Below are 7,883 nucleotides of genomic sequence, written 5' to 3' on the forward strand. Positions count from 1 at the left end.
GCACCTCGCACAGTTTTCCCTCTCATGGTATTGTGTACTTGGTAGGCTTGCAAAAAAATGTTACACTGAATATTACTGACTTAATAGGGAACTTATATGTGAAAGGGAAAGAAAAGATTATGCTACAGAGATCATTCCTTCATTTATTTGTTCATTTATTTACTCATCCATTCAACAAATATTAAACACATGTTATATGCCAATCATCTGCTATCCACTGGGGATATTTGCAGTGATGGAGAAAGATAAAGCCTCTGCTTTCATGACTGTTGTAAACTAGTGGAATCAGATTCCTGAACATTTTGAATACCAGGATAAAGAGCCTGGAATTTATTAAAAATGTAATGGGGAAATATTAAAAGACTTTAAGGAGAGGAAAGTTTTAGAATTAATCAGAGTATGTAAGGACTTGAGGTATGTATTAACTAAGAATTTATTGTAATAACTTAGGCATGATTTGGTGAGAGCCTGAACCAGAGTTGTGTCAGTGTTTGGGGGGATAAGGATAAATGTGAGACTTTAAAAGATGGATCCAAACTATTTAAGGACAGACTGGATATCTGAGGAGAAGGAGGTATTAAAATTACTGTAAGTTTGTAAAAACGTGTCACATAGAGAATTAGGTAATAATAAGCCAAATGGGTAAATTTGGGAAAAAATTAGATGAGGGTGGTGGTGGGAAGATGACAAATTGACTTTGAACATATTGACATCCTGAACTTATGTCAAGTGGATTTTAAGGGGAAGAAAAAATCTTCAGGTGTCTTGACAATGACCATAGTAAAAATTATACTTCAGTTAATGACTTAATACAGACATATATAGCAAACATTTCACAAAATGATGTTTATCCTACTATATGTAATACAGTCTGATCAATTCTGTTTATTTTACTAAAAAATGCTGGTCATGACATGAAATTTATTTTTGTGACCCTGTTTGAAAAACTGTTCAAAAGGTAATTGAAAATCAAGATCTTATTGTGGTTGGTGGGTTGTAGAGATTCTTGGCAGTAAGGAGTAAGCTAATAAAGATTTTGGATTTTGCCATAAGGCATTAGAAAATAAGTTCAAGTTCACAGGTATAGAAATTCTTAGATGATCATGGCTACAAACAGAGACTGCAGCACACGAATAAGCTAGATATACCCTGGAGTGTGGATAACAAAGAATATTAGAAATAGCCTGCAATCTAATCATTTTTCCCCATAAAAACGTGTTTTAGTTTAAAAAGAAGGGTATCTTTATTAATGTCTGACTACTCCAGAGTTTTCCTGTTGAGTAAAGGAGTGTTACTCTTACCCTCCCCTCCTCATCCTTGCAGACACATCCCACATTTGCTATTTCCCAGGAATATGCTCACAATTTTAAGGTATAGTCAAAATGAACCAGAGAAACCTCTGAAGGGACTGATTTAGGTTGTTGTAGCTGTCAGTTTAATTTGGCTGATGAAGAAGCAATAGCATTTGTGTGGTAAGGGATCTTGAGCAAGTTTCTCTGTACACGGCCTTACTTCACAGTGTGGTTGAGTCATTGGAAAGATTTTCATATCTGAACTTGTCCAGTACCCCCTTTGTTTGCTCACTTAAACTGCATACAAAAGAATATAAATGGGAATTAGTATTGGCTTGGGACTTGGATCTGGGTGGGGAGTGCAAAGAAGTGTCAGCCATATGGCAACAGGCTAAGAATTGAGCAACACTCTGGGCAATGAGTGTGGCTGCTGGGCCAATGGGATATCACATTGGGCTATTTACATAGATCTCCATATGCCTAATGGCAAGAATGTGTTACCTTCTTTAGTGGGTCAAGATTGAAGTAAGTCAGTCTCTGCTGACATGTTTGCCTCCATTTTATCCCTCTAACTAAAGTAATTCCCAGATTGCACACCAATAAGATACAAAAAATGTGGGAGGACATGCAGTATCAATATCAAGTTGCTCATGGCCTCTTACCACATGAGTGCAGTTGACTCTTGCTCAGTCATATTAAACTGACAGTCAATGAAAGTTTGGAATGGCTTCCATATCCAAGGCATGCACTGGATCTGGTGTTAGATATAGTGAGCACAACACACAGGGTGCGCTTTCAAGGACCTTATTTTACTGGGGATGTAGGACATAAATTGCAGCATTTCAATCGTAAGGAAACAGTGATTGAACAACCGTAATGATCCAAAAAAGAAAAAGAGAAAAATAAGTTTCTGAACAACCAAATAGACATTCCAAAGTTCGAGTACCAAAGTTCAGGCCGTGAGGGCTATTTACAAGGATCAGTTAACCTCTGTCCTGGTGGGGCAGGACCTGCATGGTGAGAGTTGAAGAACTATGGAACCACTGCCTCAGGGTCTGCTCGTCACTTGGTTACCTGTCTGAGATTCCATTAGGAATTCACTGACAGAGCAGCAGACCTTCTAAAAAGCCTCTATTTCTAAAAAGATTAGGTGTGGTTTTGTACACGGAATAGACTATTGAGGAAATTTGGGGCATGGGACTGAGATTTTAAAAAAAAGACTCTTAGATTTTGTGGAGTTAGTTTAATAAAGTTGTTTATCTTTAACACCCACTTGAATTTGCCCACAAATTCAGAAATGACAGTTTTGGCATGAGGTACCCACTAGAGAGGCGGCACATAGAGTAGAGGTGGGTGCCAGTGGGGGTCTTGGGGCACCTAAGAGAAAAGTAATACTGGAGTGCATCCAGGACATGCATTTGAGGTTTGCAGAGGGCAGTGGAATGGGAGAGAGGATTTATCACGGACCACAGTGAGGGCCTGGAGAGGGAGACGAGTACCACAAACAGATTTTTCTTACTTTTCAGTTTAGCCCGAGCTAATAAGTCTCTCTGCTCTAGTGCATGCCCTCATGTTTTTTGACTGCTGCAACTTTTTCCATTTGCCTCAAATATTCAACTCCAAGACCTTCATTCTCAGCAATCCTTCCCTTACGGAGAAAATAAAAGCCACAGTCAGTGGAACCCTTGTCATTGGCTTCTAAGTGCTCATCAGTAAAAATTTTCAGTGACTCTCAACCCTCTTTAGTTGCCTCCCTTGGCATCAAAATGTCTTGAAAAGTTATCTATACCGGGCTTATTTATTCCACGACTCCTATTTACTTTTCCAGCCACTCCAGTCTGGTTTTTGGTCTCATCATTCTATTGAAACAGTTCTATTAAGGACATTAGTAACAATTTTTTTTCCAGTTCTTGTCTACCATGCCTGTCAGTAATATTTGTAACTCTTTACCTATTTCACTGTAAACATTCTCTTCCCTTGGATTCCCTGGTATAACACTGCCTCTTCTCTGGCCACCTGTTCTTTGATCTTTGATCTTTCTCAAGACTCCATAACAGGCTTCTCCTTGTCCCATGTTGTTCTCTTCCCTGGCTATCTCAATCTTGCACTGTTTGATGACTCGCAAATAATATTCCAAGCTTAGGCCTTGCCTCGGACCTCTAAACTCTGTAACTATCTACCTGAATGTCTCTCTTTTTTTCAATGTCCTTTTATCATTTTATTTTTTAATTTATTGAAGTATAGTTGATTTATAATATTATATAAGTTTCAGGTGTACAACATAGTGATTCACATTTTTTAAAGATTATATTCCATTGATCATTATTATAAAATATTGGCTATATTCCCTGTGCTGTACAATACCTTGGATATACCTTGTAGCTTGTTTTACACATAGTGGTTTGTACCTCGTAATCCTCTACCCCATCTTGCCCCTCCTCCCTTCCCTCCCCATGCTGACAATCACTAGTTTATTTTCTACATCTGTGAGTCTATTTCTTTTTTGTTTTTTAGATTCCACATAAAAGTGATAACATATAGTATTTCTGTTTCTCTGTCTGACTTATTTCATTAAGCATAAAACCCTCCAGGTATATCCATGTTTGTTGCAAATAGCAAAATTTATTACCTTTTTATGGCTCAGTAGTATTCTATTCTATATATATGTGTCTTTATCCATTGTTTGTTGAGGGACACTTAGGTTGCTTCCATATCTTGGCAATTGTAAACAATGCTTCTGTGCACATTGGGGTGCATGCATATTTTTGAAATAGTGCTTTCATTTTTTAGGGGGGGATATGTACCTAGGCATGCAATTGCTGGATCATAAATCTTATATGTACTCATGTAAGAGGCCTCTCTGGGTCTAGAAGAGGTCCAGAGCTATTCTATTTTCAGTTTTTTGAGGAACCTTCATACTGTTTTCCACAGAGGCTGCACCAACAGTACAGCCAACAATATACAAGTATTCCCTTTTCTCCACATCCCTAGCAACATTTGTTTTTTGCAGTTTTTTTTATGATAGCCATTCTGACAGGTATGAGGTGATATCTCACTGTGGGTTTGATTTGCCTTTCCTAATAATTGGAGATATTTAGCATCTTTTCATGTACCTATTAGCCATCCATATGTATTCTCCAGAAAAATGTCTATTCAGCTTTTCTGCCCATTTTTAAATGAGGTTGTTTCTTTTTTTGATTTTGAGTTGTATGAGCTGTTTATATATTTTGGATATCAATCCCTTATCAGTCATATCATTTGCAAATATTTTCTCCCTCTCAGTAGGTTGTCTTTTTCTTTTGTTGATGGTTTCCTTTGCAGTGCAAAAGCTTTTAAGTTTAATTAGGTCTCATTTCTTTATTTCTGTCTTAGGAGACGGATGATATTGCTACAATTTATGTCAAAGAATGTCCTGCCTATGTTTTTACCTAGAAGTTTTATTATTTCTCATCTTACAGTTGTGTCTTTAATCCATTTTGAGTTTATTTTTGTATACGACGTGAGAGAATATTCTAATTTCATTTTTTTACATGGTGGTGTCCAGTTTTCCCAACATCACTTATTATTAAAAAGACTGTTTTTCCCCATTTTATATTTTTGCCTCCTTTGTCATGGATCAGTTGACCATGTGTGTGTGGGTTTATTTCTGGGCTCTCTATGCTGTTCCATTGATTTACATGTCTGTTTTTATGCCAATACCATGCTCTTTTGATTACTGTAGCTCTGTAGTACAGTCTGAAGTCAGAGAGTGTGATTCCCTCAGCTCCATTCTTCTTTCTCAAGATTGTTTTGGCTATTTGGGATCTTTTGTGTTTGCATACAAATTTTAAAATTATTTGTTCTAGTTCTGTGAAAAATGGCCTTACTATTTTGATAGGAACTACATGGAACCCATAGATTGCCTCGAGTAATACTGTCATTCTAACAATATTAATTTCTGCAAATTCTTGAACCCTGTATACCTCTGCTTCTGCTTGTGTCATCCTCAATTTCTTACAGTTTTCCATAGACAAATTTATTCCTAGATACTTTTTTCTTTTTTGATGTGATTATAAATGGGATTGTTTTCTTAATTTTTTTCTGATAGTTTGTTGTTAGTGTATGGAAATGCAACAGATTCTGTATATTAATTTTGTATCCTGCAACTTTACCAAATTCATTAATGAGCTCTAGTAGTTTTCTGGTAGCATTGTTAGGATTTTCTATGTATAATATCATGTTATCTGCAAACAGTGACAGTTTTACTTCTTCCTTACCAATTTGAATCCCTTATATTTCTTTTTCTTGTTTTCGACATCCCTTCTCAGATTTCTCAAAGATGCCTGAAATCAAACATGTCCAAATCATACTAATAATATTCCTACATAGTTCTGGTCTTCGTCCAATGCTTCTTAGACCAGTAAGTCATGTCACACCATTGTATTGTACAAGGCAGAAAGCTAGAAATAATCATGACACCTCTGTTTTCCTCACTGCCCATTTTCAATCCATTAAGTCCTGCTAATTTTATCTCCTTGGAGTTTTGTGCTGGGGAGGACCAGCACCCATGTCTGGCCCCCCTCTTTCTTCTGCCTATCCCTGGCTTCCTCCTGTACTATGAAGGGGCCTTATTTATGAACTTGTGGAAACTCCACTCATTATGTCCCAGCTCTGTCCATACATCCTCCAAAATTTGCCTCATGGACACTACTCAGGCGTAGGAGTAAATCCATCAGTGATATGGTCTTCCCATGGGAAGATGTACTCATGTAAGAGGCCTCTCTGGGTCTAGAAGTGGTCCAGAGCCATTTGCACAAGGAGTTCGAGGATTAGGGTACCTGAATCATGATCTAGAAAAGGAAGAGAACATACTCTTGGTTTTGTGATGAGCACAGCTAGAAGCAGAATATAGCTGGGGCAGAAAATAGCTGGAAGAAGCCAGCGGAGGCCTTTGAAAGCGTGGATTTTAGAGAAGGGGATCTCTTGCTTGGGTTCTAGACCACTATCACTCCTAAATATCTGTTCAGCCTGTCTATTTCTCTCCATTTCTGTTCCTTTGATGTAGCCCAAGATCTCATCACCTGTTACTAGAACTATTACATCGTCCCCTGGCTAGTCTTTCTGTATATACTCTTGCCTTTTCTAGTCTCTTCCTTACACTGCAGCCAGAGTAATCTTCTGAAGCATAAATCAGATTATGTCATTGGGCTAATAAAATTCAACTTCTCACTGCTTTTAGAACAGAAACCAAAAATACTACTGTAGCTAAGATGACATACAAAGCCAGCTACTCTCATATCTCATCTCACACTGTGCTTCCCCTTAACTCTGTGTCTAGACTCTCTCAGTTTCTTTCATGCTCTTTCTTTTCTCAAGCATTCTTTGTGCTTTCTGTCTCCTGTGCCTGGAAGGTTATTTTCTTCCTTTTACTTCATGCCCACTTAAAAAATTCTCAATTTAAAAGTCATGTCTTTGGAAAAGCCCTCTCAGACTTCCAGGCACATGGAATTGTTAAATAAATATGGCTTTAAGAAGGAACACTGTTTTATCACTAAATAATGGAACTGTTTCCCCATAGAGGTTTTGTAGCTTTCTACAAGGACAATATATTTCTTTGGGCTTTATAATATTAAAATGATCAATCTCATCCCTAGCTTTGCCTGCAAATCCAAATAATTGCAAATTCAGCTTTTCTTTCCTGCTTACCAGCCTGCCTTTCTTTTTACTCCTGCAGGAAATTTCATTATCTTCTAAACTGGGGCCTAACTCTTTGCTTTCTACATTTTGGCTTTTTATCATTTAGAAATTACACATATTTGTACCCTCCTTCTTCTCTCAGTCCTCTACCTACACATTCCATTTCTTTAGGTGAAGTTCCTTCACAAGCAAAAAGGAACCCAGAGAATACAAATTTAAAGCTTTACAGTCTGTTGAGTTGCACCGTTAACTGAAGGGGTTAGAGCCCACACATCTTATTTATGCATAAGACTGCCCTTGAATTTAGAGCTTCTCCTCTGACACTTCTTATCAGCCCAGGAGTACCTCAGGTTCTACATGCACAATACTTTACAATGTTGCATTGTAATTACTTGCTATGTGTCTATCTTCCCAATTTAAACTATGGGCTTCAGGACCTAGGAAAGTCTTCAAGACCTTCAAGACTGTGTCTTATTAATCTTTTGTTTCCTCAGAGCCTAGGCAACGCTAGGCATTTAGTGAGCATTCATGCATTCTGAGCATGAATGAAAGACAAGGTGGTGCTGCCTTTTTTTTACAATCAGTAATAAAACAAGTCTCAAACATTGTTTTCAGAATTGTGCCCTGTCAGCAAGAAGCCTGGTGTTCCTAAGTAAATAGTGGGTTTGTTGATGCTAGGACAATGTTCACTTCTAGATACCATGATTCTTGATGTGCACTTTTTGCCAATATTCCATGTAATAATGAAGAGAAATTTGAACTCATCAATAACAGTCATTTGCTTTCAAGACATTAAATGCTGAGAAGCTAATTTATATAATTTTAATGAATGGCTATCTAATATAAACATAAAAATTGAAATTGAACTGAAATAGTAATTGTATTTATTTCATCTAATAACTAAAGCTATTGATA

This window comes from Vicugna pacos, chromosome 2, assembly GCF_048564905.1.
Source record: "Vicugna pacos chromosome 2, VicPac4, whole genome shotgun sequence".
Classification (NCBI taxonomy): Eukaryota; Metazoa; Chordata; class Mammalia; order Artiodactyla; family Camelidae; genus Vicugna; species Vicugna pacos.